We start from the raw sequence: 15,969 nt of genomic DNA, 5'->3' as shown, positions 1-15,969 counted from the left end.
ACTTGTTATATTATGCAAATCAGTCAGGAAGATGGCTTCAGTGCAATTCTCACAAAGCACGATAGCCTTGTGTGAAAATTTAGCACTCTCAGGACTATCAAGGGACCATGGCCGGAAACTTGCATCCCAAACCAGTTTCAGTTTGCATAGCAGAAGGAGACCTGGGTCTTCTTTTTCCAGCAGTCCTGAGAGATAGGCTTAGCAGATACACCACGTGCCCAAAATGCATTTTTTGTCCTAGCTCATGATCTCACCAAAACTAATTACCAAATGAACTATACGACTATACTTTATGCATTTCCTTCCAGGCAAACAAAACATTTCTGTCGAAAAAAAACCAACTGCCATCAAGTAGAGAAATGTTTTAGGCTGATCTCCTGAAGTATTTTTTTTTAAAAAAACAGACCCCAGCACCAAATACCTTTTTTACTTTAATAATTTATACATTGCAATTTAGAAAGTCTTGTCCCATCACTGTGTTTTTTCTACTGCAAGGATATGTAGAAAATACCTGTCATGGATTCCTCCCCCTATTTCTAGTTTCCTGTTCTCAGCTTCCAGAGCAGTTAATTTATATTGGTCACTCTGCTTAGTTCCCACACCATTTTCATATATTGTGTATGTTCAATGGTTGTTTTCACTTCCTTATTGAACCAGGACTAGTTTTTTCAGCAAAATAACCTTTTTCCTTGATGATGCAGCTTTCTGATCTTACAATAAATTCATTCTAAAGAGGTATTTTCCATTCACATTTTTATATAAAAATACTTCATCACAATCAATTTATCTTTTTGTTTTTCAATTTCTTTTCCTGGTTTTGAAAGAGTAGCTCTTTGGAAACAACACATACGTAGATGTAGTACTAACTAGGAATGTGCTATATTTGCACATTGCATGGAATCTGGAGATGACCATTGATCCCTGGGGGTTGCTACCACTTCTCAGTACAGGGCTTAGTTCATCCTTCATAATGGCCAATCAGAATCTTCTTGCTCAGGTGGCCAAGAAGGCCAATGGCATCTTGGCTTGGATCAGAAATGGTGTGACAAGCAGGTCCAGGGAGGTTATTCTCCCTCTGTACTCGGCACTGGTGAGACCGCTCCTCAAATACTGTGTTCAGTTCTGGGCCTCTCACCACAAAAAGGATGTTGAGGCTCTGGAGCGAGTCCAGAGAAGAGCAACAAAGCTGGTGAAGGGGCTGGAGAACAGGCCTTACAAGGAGTGGCTGAGAGAGCTGGGGTTGTTTAGCCTGGAGAAGAGGAGGCTGAGGGGAGACCTCATTGCTCTCTACAACTATCTGAAAGGAGGTTGTGGAGAGGAGGGAGCTGGCCTCTTCTCCCAAGTGACAGGGGATAGGACGAGAGGGAGTGGCCTCAAGCTCCGCCAGGGGAGGTTCAGGCTTGACATCAGAAAAAAATTTTTCATGGAAAAGGTCATTGGGCACTGGAACGGGCTGCCCAGGGAGGTGGTTGAGTCACCTTCCCTGGAGGTATTTAAAAGACGGGTGGACGAGGTGCTGAGGGGCATGATTTAGTGATTGATAGGAATGGTTGGACTCGATGATCCAGTGGGTCTCTTCCAACCTGGTTATTCTATGATTCTATGATTCTATGTTACAAAACAGAAAAAAGGCATTTTAATCCCTTCATTGCAGTGTGACAATGATGCTTTTTTTGCTCTAGCAATTGCTTGAAAGCAATATAAGAAACAAGAAGAGTCACTACACAAACTTAGAATCATAGAATAGTTAGGGCTGGAAGGGACCTCAAAGATCATCTAGTTCCAGCTCCCCTGCCATGGGCAAGGACATCCCCCTAGATCAGGCTGCCCAAGGCTCCATCCCACCTGGCCTTGAACACCTCCAGGAATGGGGCAGCTGTAACTTCTCTTGACAACATGTTTCAGTGTCTCATCATTCTCATGGTGAAGAAATTCTTCCTAATGTCTAGTCTAAATCTGCCACTCTTCAGTTTATACCTGTTTCCCCTCATCCTGTCTCCACAAGCCTTCATGAATACTCCCCCTCCAGGTTTCTTGTTGGCTCCTTTCAGGTACTGGAAGGTCGCTATCTCCTTGGAGCCTTCTCTTCTCCAGGCTGAACAACCCCAACTCTCTCTGCCTGTCCTCATATGGAAGGTGCTCCAGTCCTAAAATCATCTTTGATCTCCTCTGGACCCGTAACAACAGTTCCATATCCTTCATGTGTTGAAGATTCCAGAACTGGACACAATACTCTAGATGAGGTCTCACAAGAGAGAAATAGAGGGGCAGAATCACTTCCCTCAACCTGCTGGCCATGCTTCTTCTGATGCAGCCCAGGTTACAGTTGGCCTTCTGAGCTGCAAGTGCACACTGCTGGCTCACGTCAAGCTTCTCCTCAACCAGCACCCCCAGGTCCTTCCCTGCAGGGTAGCTCTCAATCACATCATCCCCCATTGTGTACTGAAAACAGGGATTGCCACTGGTCTACTGTATAAGCATGAGAGCTCACCCCTTCTTTATACTAAATAGCCTTAGGTATAAATTAATGAAAACTATGAATCAGAGTTTATAGGCATGATTTGACATTGTATTAAAGGGTTAAATGGTTTGGAATTGTGTAACACAAAGCATGCAGAATATTAAGAACGAACATAATGCAGTTTGTGTGAACACTGCAAGAAAGGTCTTGGAATGGAGAGGTTTTGCTCTCAGGGAGAATTTTTGCCAACAGAAAGCCAGATTCTGCTCTCATTCTCCACTGACACTAAAAGCATTAGTGGAAATGAATGCTGCAGCCATTAAATGATTGCACGGAGGTCAGCATAGGCACAGCCTTGCTTTTGTGGTTTTATGTTAGGAGAAGCACTATTAGCTTATTGCAACCCATATTTGTTCATTATACCCAAAATGAGTTTTTACTCTGCTATATTTTTTTTCATGTTTTGTCATGGAACAATAAAATAAAGGCTATTTCGCTCACTGCAGATACATTCCGATGTGTGCACACACTGCTCCAGTCCCTGGTTAGTTAACTGGTGGATCTGAAAAGATGTGCAGTATCAGAAACTCTAATGCAGTTGCTTATTGTCTGTAAACAGTTATTTACTGACTATCAGGAAAGCTTTTTCTAATTCACTACATTTACAATTGGTTACAAGAAATCTACTTCTTTTATGGCCCTTTGAGCCTACGAGTTTTAAAAGACTACTAGGGCATCTATGGCAAAAGTCAAGATTACAACTTGTAGTTTATCCCTGTGCACATTTTTTTTTAATTATACACAAGAAAAAAAAAGCTGGCAATTTTTTCACTGACATCTGATATTCTATTTTGCTGGTGAATTGTTGTCTTTAGTAATAAAAATGGACATTAGGGCTGATCATTATGAATTGTTTGGAATGTTGGTCTGTGGCGATCTTCCACTCAGAAGAAAGAAAAAAAAATTCCTGTACATCAATTATACTGCAGTTATAGCAGAAGCAAGTATGAAAATACAGTTTTGGTGGCCTAAGTGGAAGTAGGCTATTGATTCAAATCAAGCACTCGAAGGACTAACTCCAGCTCTGAAATATGCCAGCAAGAGTGTTGCCATAGGCTTCAGCGGGACTTGGGATTTGCTCTTAAATAGCTTACCAGCAGAAGAATCACTGCGTGAAGAGACAGCTGTCCCTGCTTGCTGGCTCACTGCGTGTCCCCTGACATTGTCAGGGCTGTGACTAATGGCACCCATTAGGTACTTAGTGCCACTTTGATAGCTAAGAAGAAGCATTTTAGGAGGGGAATGTGAGAGCAAGCAGAGAAGCAACTCCTCACACCACTGCAGGGTGCTGTGGGGAGGAGGCAGCCCTGGTAGAGTCATAACCATGTAAACCTCTGTGTCCTCCAACCCCTTGTGGTCAACTGCTTCCAAGACATTTGCTTCCAATGCAGCAAACAGTTGCATTGCTTAATCCTTCCCCCATGGAGGTCAAGGTTTCTAAACAGACCCAGTTCAGCCAGCAGAGCAAGAAGCTTGAGCAGAAACACAAGTACTGTGGTGAGTTGGTGGGTCTAGCTGTACAGCCAGCAGGATGGATAGCCTTTCGGTTCCCTGCCTTTTTTTGCCCTCCCATTCCACTAATGTTCACCTTTTCTTTGTAGCCTCAGTCTGTGTCTGCTACCCCCTTCCTCCTACAGTCTATTTGCAGCACACAGTTTCTTGAAATTTGGCTAATTCTTGCCTGCCAGTGGTAAATCCTGAGACAGAGTCCCATCCCTTTAAAAAATAGCAACTCTTATGACATGGGAAAGGAATCCCTCGATATCATAGCTGGCACGTTCTGCTCCATTTCCACACTCCTCTCCAGGTCTGTGTTTTTAACATGGAAACTTTGGGACAGAAACCTTTTTTATTCTACCATTACTCAATGCATTTATTCAGTGTTTGATGCAATCAGCCCCTGTTCCAAGGCAAACCTCAGTCCCCACCTGAGGTAGCAGGTGGTGAGCTTCTAACGGGTTTAGGCCATAAACACTAATACTCATTGAAACTATTTAATTCCTGCAAATGTTACTATTAAACTTTATGCTCGAAGGGTTTAACAGTTATTAAAATATGATTTATTGCAACAGCATGACAAAGCTTTGTGTTGCTAATGAGAATCCAGAAGTTCAAAGGAAGACTTGATCACATAAGCCTCTGCTTTCAAGAGTCTGATTGTGTTGCAAATATGACATGCGTGAGTTTGACAAACAGTAGCTAGGCCATCTCTCATTAAGTCATTCTGGCTAAAGCAGATTTCAGTGGAAAGACGTTTTCATGAACCCCTTGTCACCCTAAGACTCAGGCAGGGGGGTACCGGATGGAGATGTGAGGTAAACTGAAGGACTGAAGGAAGCACAAACCCAAAAAGTTATTTTAACAAGAGGGACCAAACTCAATGTGTTTGAAGAACCTCATGCCTCATATGGAGACCAGAAGTGAGCGTAATCTGGGATTCAGGTTTTACCACTTCTCCTCACCCATATCGGCTGTCCAGACAGGGCAATTTTGTCATGAGATGCCTGTTACAAATCAGTGTGACATACAGAAATCAACACGAGGGATGATACAGAACTGGGTTTCTTATCATAGAATCATAGAATTACTAGGTTAGAAAGGACCCGCTGGATCATCAAGCCCAACCATTCCTATCAATCACTAAAACATGCCCCTCAGCACATCACCCACGTGTCCTTTAAACACCTCCAGGGATGGTGACTCAAACACCTCCCTGGGCAGCCTGTTCCAGTGCCCAATAGATAGCACTTCTGCCATAAGTACAATTTGTAGATGCATTCAGCATACCGGTGCTTTTTGCTTTTAGTATGATGTAACCAGAAATATAAACACTTTGGATCTCTGACAGTGCTAAAGTGTCACTAAGGTATTTGACACTGTTCATGTGGACTGGAGAGTAATAATTTGCTAGCTGAGCCTTAGTGATACTGACTTTAAATGAAAACATCTTCTTACAGTTAGGAAATCCAAAGTGCTTTGTATATCCACACACAGAAGTGCAGAGATTTCTGTACTGCATAATAAATGTGACACATCAACATATGTGTTGTTTAAAACCATGGAGCTTACAATTTATACCTGTTATTACAAGCTACCAAAAAACGTTCCCAGCAGTTCAGCTTTAACATGCTGGCAACTTTGTCAAAAATTTAATTCTCTCCTTCTTTGAAATAGGTTTCTAGACTTAAATATGTACCTAAATAAGCAATAATGTTTCTCATCCCACTCCCTATCCTAAAAGGCTTTCTGTTATCATTTGATTGTTCACCCTGAAAAACTCAGAATCTTTTGTGCAGAATTAAAAACAATACGAAACAAATATATGAGCTACTTTTACCAGTTGAGCTTCGTTATTTCCAATATATTACTCTGAATTATTTTTGGGGTTTTTTTTAAGGTACTTGCTTTGTCTGTTAGGTTATATATTTGACATTTCTCTTCAAGTACAAAGCTAAAGTATATTTGATGCTGCTGACCGATTTTGCCACTTCTGATAGCACACTGAGGTATTGTGAATAGTGATTTTCATGAGAAATGTTTGTGATACAAAATATTCCGCATAAAAATATTAATTTCCAAACACAACAGCTTTCACTTTCGAGACACTTTTATCCTTAGTTTCTGAAGTGCAAATGGGTGATGGGGAAAACAACAATCACCATTGTTAATTTAAAATAATCCTATTCTTAGTGAGTTTTGACAGTCTTTTCTGTGCTTGCAGATGGGCTCCAAGCTATAGTAGACGGTTCACTACAATAAAAATACTTCCTCTATCTACACACAGAATTTGACATAAGATCTAGGTGTTAATTGTTTTTGTTGGGCATGTTAGACACATTGTAAAAACAGATTAACTCCACCTTGGGACTAGAAGCTTTAAAGAAGTGATAATGGCTAGTCTGTTTAATTTAGGCCTTTCCAAAGTGATTTCTTCTAGCTCACAACTGAAAAAAAAAACCCATTTTGGATCTTGTCTTGGGTGGAGTCTCAGCTACCTGAAATTCTTCTGTACTGTGTTCTGAAAGGCACTGCAGCTATCATTCATGGCTTTAGAAATATTGCTTAGGAGTCTTACTTTACATATAACATATGCCATCAGCAGTGATCAGTAAGTTAAGATATGATACACTGACCAGCGGCTAGGGTTTCACATACCTGTAAGCAGTCTATTAGGTGAAACTAAACTGAGAGAAAGAAAACATAGCATATTAGTGTGCAATTCTCCAGCATAATTAAATAAATTGCACCAGAGAAGGGAGAGAAGCTCCTGGGCTTGACACAGTAATTATGATAAAAGAAAAGGGAAAGTCCTAGGTTCCAAATAATTTTAATACTCATATTTCCCATGGATTTCATGTTTAACCCTTTAACATCTCTGAAAATGCAGACCTCCATGACTTGGGTTTTGTTAAAGCAGTTAGAAAAGCATGTGGGAGTTTCAAGTTTCTAAATACATTAAGTCTTTGGCATATTTTCACTTAGTCAGAGAATCTTCAGAAGTATTTCAGAGTAGGCTTTGATACAAAGCCCTCTTGTTTAGCCTGCTGTTTTGTGTGGAGGAGGCGTTTGAAAGCTAGTGAAGAAGGGCAGTTGTGTAAATGCCGATCTCCACTCAGTTTTTCTGTCAAGGGTGACATTTAACCTCAGCGAACTAGATCAGCACAACACTTTATAAAATTGCTAAAGAGAAGTGATGGTCTGACTCACTGGTGAAGCTTCAGACAACTCATTTACTGCTGGCACAAAGTCTTGGCTCCCATGGGCATTTCAACACGGGAAGTGCGGCATCTCAGTCTTCTGCCGGTTAGAGGCAGGGTCATCTCCAAAAATCCCCATAGGCTTTTTCCTGCAACCCATTGGCATATTAAGGAAGCAGACGCAGAAATCAGCTTGTCAGGAAGCAATTTAAACTAATAGGAACAAAACATTAACAGAAGTTGTTGACATTAACTTATAGAGAACAAAATTCTGTCCTCATCATACGCTTGCCTCAAGTCTGGCTGGAAAGAAACTGCTTCCTCCAGTTGATGTTGTGAACAAGTACACTGGGTGCTTGTGATAAACCCTGAATGCTAGTGCTGATAGGGTTGCAGCACAATGTCCAAATCCCTAATTCAAACCAGGGACTTGAAATCATACTTCGCAGGGCTGCTATAAACACCAAGTTCACTAGGTCTTCTGCAGCAGAGATTCCGTTAGATCTTGTAATCTGGTGGCAGGCTGCATACCGCAGAAAAATATTTTATTTTAGTGGACTGTGTTAAACCCGGTGAATCTGACTCCAGAATATTTTGTGTCCTGAACTTTCTTCCCACTCTATATTCACTGTCAAACACATTTTTAACTCTGTGCATTGTCTATTTCTGGACAGAAAAGGACTGTACCATTTCTAACAAAAGATCTGATCCCAAGATCACTGGCATCTAGTGAGTGTCATTAGAAGCACTTTCTTGGACTTAGTGTAATGACTTCAGAGTTTGAGTCAAATCTGTGGTTTATGATGGTTAAGAGGTACATTGCCTAGCCAAAGAGAGGAATAATCACCTCATGTCGGGTCTAAGAAGAAGATACATAATGAAAATGAGGTTAAATTACTGCACAATAAAAAGTGCCAATTTACAGTTAGGGTTTAGAGTCAAATATACCGCAGCAACACTCCCAACTTTTCTACATTTCAAGCTATACCCTTTAAAAGTTTTCATTTAAATTTTTTATGCTCTCTTTATAAAAAATTAAAAGAAAGAGAGTTTTCCTTCAATTAAGAAGTATTCTTTGTACTTTTAGAAAGAGTTGCATTTTTTAAAACATTGGGAGGTAGCTAGCATTCTGTAATTGGAGCTGACACTTGGCAAAGTGAACATGCATACTTGACCCTGCCAGGATGTCTCTCATCTTGCCTCCGTGCACATGGGCACATCCTTCTACAGCATCTGATTGGCAGGCAGCAGCCCTCAGTCATCTCTTCAGCTTGCTAAAATATCTGGGTGGAGCACTGGAATCAGTCCGATGGTATTTATAGTACACAACAAAGAATCAGGGGATGCGTGAAAAGGAAATGAAAGAGGAGCAATTTCTGGCTTCCTTCAAATTCATAGAAAATGTTTATAGCATAAGGAAATAAGAATTTTGCATAAAACTGAAAAGCCAGAGAGAAACACAACACAAGCTCCCTTTTAAACAACAAAGAGGTATCTACCTGCCAACTGTCATGTAAGCGAAAGGAGTTAATGTCAGACCTTGACAGGCAAGTCTGAAAATTTGTTACACTGATACTGCTCAGAATTTGTACTATTTTTTTGCCTTTACAAGGGCCTTTTAGACAGCAGCAAATAAAGAAATAGAAGGAAAGGGAGCCTTTGTAAATAAGACAAAGGGGGGAAATCAAATCAGTCTCAGAAAGGTCGTGACATGAATATAATTAATATAAATGAAAACCTATTACCCACAGCAAAAGGAAGTTACTCCTGGGATTTCTCTTTGAATGACATACCTGAGACTATCTCAGCTTCTCCGTAGCTCACCGCAACGGTGGACACATAAATCTCTCTCTGCTGGCAATCTCAGCGTGTTCGCTGCATGGGTCTGGCAGCAGCGCTCACAGCCTTGTGTTGACAACATGAAAAGCCCACTGTTTCTAAGAATGAGAGATTCTTGAATTTGAAATGAAAAGATACTGTCACTTTGGAAAAATGTTGCCACACAGCTTCACATCAAATTTTTCAGCAACCAAGTCATTCAAAGTCACCTGTATACATCATTCCTCAGTCAGAAGGCCGTGGCCAGGTACTGACGGAAAAGATTATTTACTTCACTTGATGATATGCAGCCAAGGCCCTTTGTGTTCAGTTGTGGTCTAAGAATTTCTTGATAGCAGCAACCGTGCAGTAGTTAATGTTAACAAAATCACTGATACGTCCCCCTGCACGTAATCAGAACTAACACCACGCAAATCCTACAAATTATGACAACCTACATTTTTGTTCATTGAAACTGTGTGTAAATAAAGAAAATGTCACACCTCTGTGTTCCAGTTTTTATCATGGTAATAAAGAGAGACATTAGCTTGCAGCAAAAGAGACAGCACTAGGCCAATGTTTGCAAAATTCTTATTTCAAAGAAAATAATTTATTTGCAATATTACATTTTTTACTCAGGATACGTGTCTCCAAAAGTTGAAGAAAAGAATGTGCAAAGTCATTTAATTTATTTATGAAATATGTGTGAATAGAAATTTGATTCTAATTAGGTCATACAGTTACAGTGAATCAAGACTTTGCCTTTGATAACAACAAACAAGCTTCTAAGCATAAAGCACCGAAAAAGAATTACAAAAGTGACTACTGATTTTTTTAACCATTTCTTGCTAAAAAAGGCAATCACTTCCAAACCACTGTGAACTACATTGTTGTATACCATTTATTTATGTGTAGATCATAAAGATAAAGCTAACAACATCACTGGCCTTGTATACAGGAATTCAAAGAAGGATTCAGCCTTAGTAGATCCCAACCTCCAATCACCTGCCCTGGCCCCTCACTTCTAATGGCATACACCTACCATATGAGAGGTTATTTTTCTTAAACCCAAGGTTCTTCCTTTGCAGGTCAACAGAGTTTAGGAATACTACAAAAATATATGAGTGCTCTCATAAAGAAGGGATTATGGAGGCAAAAATAATTTCTTGGCACTCTTAGTAAACTGTTAAGCAAGCTAAAAGGGAAGAGTCAAAATGGATATTGCCTCTGTCATAAGAATGCACATATTGCTAGGATTCAAGGGAGCGAGAAAGGAATCAAGATCAGGACCACACCACTTCCACTAAGTCAATGGCAAAGTTGACATTCAGGAGTAGGACAGGCTGTTTATCACAGGAGGAGTATGCGTGGTTTTGTGACTCAATAAAATATCAACGGCTTAGTAGATATATGCTTTGTTCTACTTTGCAGACTTCCATTTATCTTATGAATGGTGAAAAAAAAAATAGCTTTACACAAAGAGACAAGTAAAATGCAGAACCTGTGCAATGCAGAACCAGGATTTATCTGAGATTTTGAAATTCCCACATCATTTTACTCGTCAGTAATCTCGGGTAGGACAACATGACAAAGTACAAGTGCGGGATCCTTATTGTTACATGAGACAGCAAGAAAATGTTAAAAAAAAAATACATTTCAAGGGTCTGAGACAGCTTCATGGCAGCAATAGATGAAGCCAGGCTCTCTCTTCTCTTCACTTACTTTCTCCCTTTCTAGTGAGGAGAAAGATAGTTACATTTATCTCAGGGATACAGAAGGAAATCTCTTTCATACTGTAAGAACTTGAAAAGTGAAATTCTTGAAATATGTATTTCTGCAAACAACACTCAGGAAAAAAAAAAAAAAAAGTACAAGCCTTTCATTCCAGTTTGTGCAAACCCTGCTAGGCCTACAGCTGCCAAAGAAACTCCAGTATTTATATTTCTTGACATCTGTGAGTACTGTATAATAAAGCAATTAATAATAATACTACTTTGGCTTATATAGTGCTTCTCAACTGAAGTTATCAAAATACTTCATAAAGCTTAACATTCAGAAGGGATTTAAAGCCTCAGTACTCCACAGCACAAACCAGCCTACATATGAAGCAAAAAGAACAGCAGTGGGAAATTCCAAATTGTTATTTCAAAATGTCTTTACTTTAGTATTCTTCTGCCTTTCTGTGGAGCACATATCACTGATCTTTCTTAAGGACCAAACAATGTTTTAGTCAATGAGATAATGATTTTTGTTCCTACTCCTTTTTTAGATAGGAAAGCTGTGAGGTATGGCTGAGATACCATTGTATATAACCAAACTGCCTTTGAGTTGATCAGATAGAATAATTTAGACATTGACACAAACACGGACCTACAGTATAAACTTCCCCTTTCTCAGACCTGTGCTTTGACCAGTAGATCACACTTGCGCTCCCTAAAACCTAATGCCATTCAGCAGTTTCACAGATACAGTGTAAAATATTGTAACTGAGGCTATTGGTAGCATAGGAAGAAATGAAGTATTACTATATATCTATATATCTCAAATAGATGTATGTTATTCTTTTTTATTATAATCTTTCATAAAATAACTAGTGGGGTTTCTTTGTATTGCTGGGTACTGAAACGGGTTCCATTCTTAAAGCAGTTTGTATTTCATATACAGTCTTTGTCATTAGAAAAGTAATCTTTTTCTTCAATTACTGATGTTCCTTGCTGCATTACAAAAAAGTGAAAAATTCAGGATGTTTGTCACCAACTACTAATAACTAAATCTGTGGAAATAACAAAAGAGACATAGTTGTTAAAGTATTTGTCATATGTGTCATGCTACATCCTAACAGAATAATGAGAAACAGTCATCTTTGCCTTGCACAGATGCAATAATCATCCCTGAAAGCTTTCCAAATCCTGATGCAGGTTATGTCAATAGAAAGGATCAGAAAGTGATGAGTGATGGTAGAGGATGCTGAGGAGATATGCTGGCAGATGCAGTCAGAGGATATTTTGAACAGTGCTTTATCCCCATAATGCACAACTCTGCCCTAGGTTTCCAAGCTACATACTGCAGCCAGGGTAAAGCAACAGATTTAGGAAAAGTTGCAGAAAATCTGAGCATTCTGAGCAACTCCTTTCTTAGATTCATCATCCCTAGAGTGATAGCCAGGACTGGGCTTGGCTGAGTCTTACTGTTCATGAGCCAATAACATCAGTAAACTTGTGCTATTATATATGACTACTATAATAAACATCATAATGTTAACTTAGTAAAAGTGACTCTATTTTCCATTCTTAGTTTAACAGCAAAGCTATGTATGAAAAGCACTTATGGCAAAATTGTACACACTGATGTCATAATACCTATTGTTGAGTGAGCTACTTAATTTTTTTTTTAAACAAGTAGGGGAAGTAACTCTCTTCGGCAGAATCTGTTTTCCTCACCTTTTAATGCTTTTTCTTAATTTTTATCTTGAAGTGTTACACTAGCAACGCTAAATTGGTCTCACTCCTGTCACCCAACTCCCTTGGCCTGCAAGCCATTGCCGTCCTTCAGGAGATTCTCACCATGCACACAGAACCTTTCAACTGAACTGGGGTTCCTTTCATTTACAAGTATGAAGAATGGACTAGGACAAGGGCATTGACATCACTTCCAGTGAGATGTCGTGTAAAGCAGAAGGCTTAATCCTTACTCAGCAAGGCCCCCATGGCCTGAAGCAGAAAGAAAAAAAACAGGTCTATAAGAGCAAAATTCAAAACCTGAAAAGACTCAATCAGATTTTTTTCATTATATACTAAATATTTATAAGATTAACAAAATCAGCATTCTACAACAAACTGCCTTGTGCTGGGAAAATTAATCCATAATACTAGAAGACAAAGAGAAATTAGCCAAGTGATGAAGGTGGTGCCAGTAGTACTCCTCCTTGTCAGGCTGCTAGAAAAGCTGCCAATGCTGTCATGCTGGAGAACATTGCCCCGCTTCACCATCTAGCCAAAATCACCTCCCATTTGAAGAGCTGAGTGACCTGACAACAGAAAGCACCAGTTGCTTGGCCTACACAAGCAACTACTTTTTTTTCAGTAGCCTGAGTTTCTTGTGCACAGCCTGAAGATGTCATTACCACTTCCCCTGAATTCATCTGTACTGAATTGCAGAAAACAGTCTGACATTTTTGCATTACTATCTGACATTAATCGGGGTTAATTGATGATAATGGTAAGGGTAATTAGATTTAACAGGCACTGCATCCCACACCCCAAGCCTCTAATAACTGAAATAGAATGGCAGTCAAAATGTGGCATAAAAAATAACATGGCAATATCCAGTTATCTGCAAATGTAGAGGGGTGGGTATTACATATGTATTTGTATGGACTTGTGTTGGTTTCATAGAATCACAGAATAACCAGGTTGGAAGAGACCCACCGGATCATCGAGTCCAACCATTCCTATCAAACACTAAACCATGCCCCCCAGCACCTCGTCCACCTGTGCCTTAAACACCTCCAGGGAAGGTGACTCAACCACCTCCCTGGGCAGCCTCTGACAGTGCCCAATGACCCTTTCTGGGAAGAATTTTTTCCTAATGTCCAGCCTAAACCTCCCCTGGCGGAGCTTGAGGCCATTCCCTCTCGTCCTGTCCCCTGTCACTTGGGAGAAGAGGCCAGCACCCTCCTCTTTACAACCTCCTTTCAGGTAGTTGTAGAGAGCAATGAGGTCTCCCCTCAGCCTCCTCTTCTCCAGGCTAAACAACCCCAGCTCTCTCAGCCGCTCCTTGTAAGACCTGCTCTCCAGCCCTTTCACCAGCTTTGTTGCTCTTCTCTGGACTCGTTCCAGAGTTTGTGTGTATTAAACCACTTTAGAAACAGTGAAGTCCTGTTTGGGATGCAATTCATTGGTATTTTGTTATTGATGTTGGCTGACATGCAGCAAGCTGAGGTTTGCCAACAAACACTCCAGCATTGGGTTGGGAGGTTGCACCCCTCCATCCAAGAAGAAACAATTCCTTAACTATCACTTAAAATTACATGAAGCTGTGAGATCCAAATTTGCAAACCTTAGCTGAATCTTGTAGTTGGTTGGGTTTTTTTTTTTCAAGTTATGTGAAACATCCAGTTGGAGAATAGGATAAACGTTAAAGTCAAAAGCAGAATTTACAGTTTATCTGGCTTGAGCAGTGGCTTGAAACCTCAGATGAGCACCGAGCACTGAGATGACAACATGCAAAGAGTAAGACACAGTGTCTCGGTCTTCCCACACCACTCCCCATCTCATCTCCCATCAAAGGTTTCGTATTTATAAGCCTGGCACAACTTGGGTTGGTATAAGGCTGTTTGAGGCTTGTCTCCCTAGTACATTCAGATCATCCACGACAGCTGCACCAACCAGCCATCTCCCACGTCCTTGCCAATCAGTTGAGACTGGCCTATACAGTGTGTACAGAATCCTAGGTTTCCACATATTATTGCAATTATTGTTGTATTGCAATGTCAGGAAAAAAATAAGATCACAAGAAGAATCCGTGTTAGCCCAGTTTTATCTACAACCACAGTAAAGCACAAAAGATGGGTGAAACTGTTTTTCTGTGGAATTCAGCAGAGTATGGAGAAAAACATGTAACTACTGTTTGGGCCTTAAGAGCAGCTTTAATTGTAGAGATGGGGCCAAAGTATTATGCCATACCAAGCTTAATTCATCTCATATTTATAAATTCAACTTGTCCCAGAAAGCCAACAAAATATTTGAGATTGAGACACAAATATTTGAGGAGTCAGGAGACTTTTGTCTCAGGATGAAGGGAAGGTTACCCTCCCCAGGACTTCAGCACAGCTGTAATTGTTGCGAATTCTGTGGCTAGGCTGATGGAGAACAACTGAGGATGTGATTACAGTCTGACAAGGAAAGTTTACTGTTGGATGGCATAAAAGGCTGATCCTAAATTTTCCTAAAGTCTTCAAGATGGATATTAAAATAGTAAAGCAGGCAGCAAGCACTTGTAATCCCACTGAGTTCAACTACTGAATGTGCTCAGCAGTTTTCAACACTAAGCTATTTATTTACTTGTTTGTATATACATAGAGACAGGCATTTCAGGATCATATTCAGGACAAGGGTTTAATCTTTCCACTGTCTCACCCTAAAATGCTATTATAACTCCTTTCAAAGGAATAGGCTTCCTTCACTTCTGTTTTCATGGGATAATCTTTATTTTGCTGTTGGTGTCTGGTTTCAGTCATCAATAGCAAAACAAAGCAGAGAAGACATTTTACAATTTCATTATCCTCTACTTGAGCCTGGTGCATGAAAACTGGATGGCCCCTTCACTCACACTTGGGCTACAGAGCCAGCTTGAGAGAAAGGTGAGTATATTTCCAGTTTAGGCTTGAGACTGTGAAATGAGGTGGCTGTTAGCAAGGTGTCCTAACCCTCAGGAGATTTCTGTAATTTTTTCCAAGCAGGTTTCAGTCTACTGATAACTCCACATAACTAAATTTTATCACTCACAACTAAGTCAAACCACTTCCCTATTTACAGGAACACACAATCCAGTGTGTTTTTTTAATTTTTAAGTGTTCTATGAATGCTGGCACTATGAACATCACAACTACCCTGTGACACAAACTGGCATTACTACTATACAACACATTTTAAAGTCACCATGGAGCCATCCGGTGGACCTGGGTCTAGTGCCAATTGTGTAGGTTTATCTATGCACTGGACATTAATAGGTTGTAAGACCACAGGTGGGATCACTGGCTGTGATCCCGCAACCACACCATGCAATGCACACCAGAGAAATCCCCTGAATTAATGCCTTTTCTGACTAGAGAAGATCCTTTTGTGGGAAAAAGAAAACCCCATACAATCTTGATATAGCAGCTTGCAGTTATGGGTAGTCTACAACAGCATTTGGGAAGTCATTCCACTTCTC

The sequence above is a fragment of the Phaenicophaeus curvirostris genome, chromosome 3 (assembly GCF_032191515.1).
Source record: "Phaenicophaeus curvirostris isolate KB17595 chromosome 3, BPBGC_Pcur_1.0, whole genome shotgun sequence".
Taxonomy (NCBI): Eukaryota; Metazoa; Chordata; class Aves; order Cuculiformes; family Cuculidae; genus Phaenicophaeus; species Phaenicophaeus curvirostris.
Note: the sequence above shows the minus strand (reverse complement) of the source record.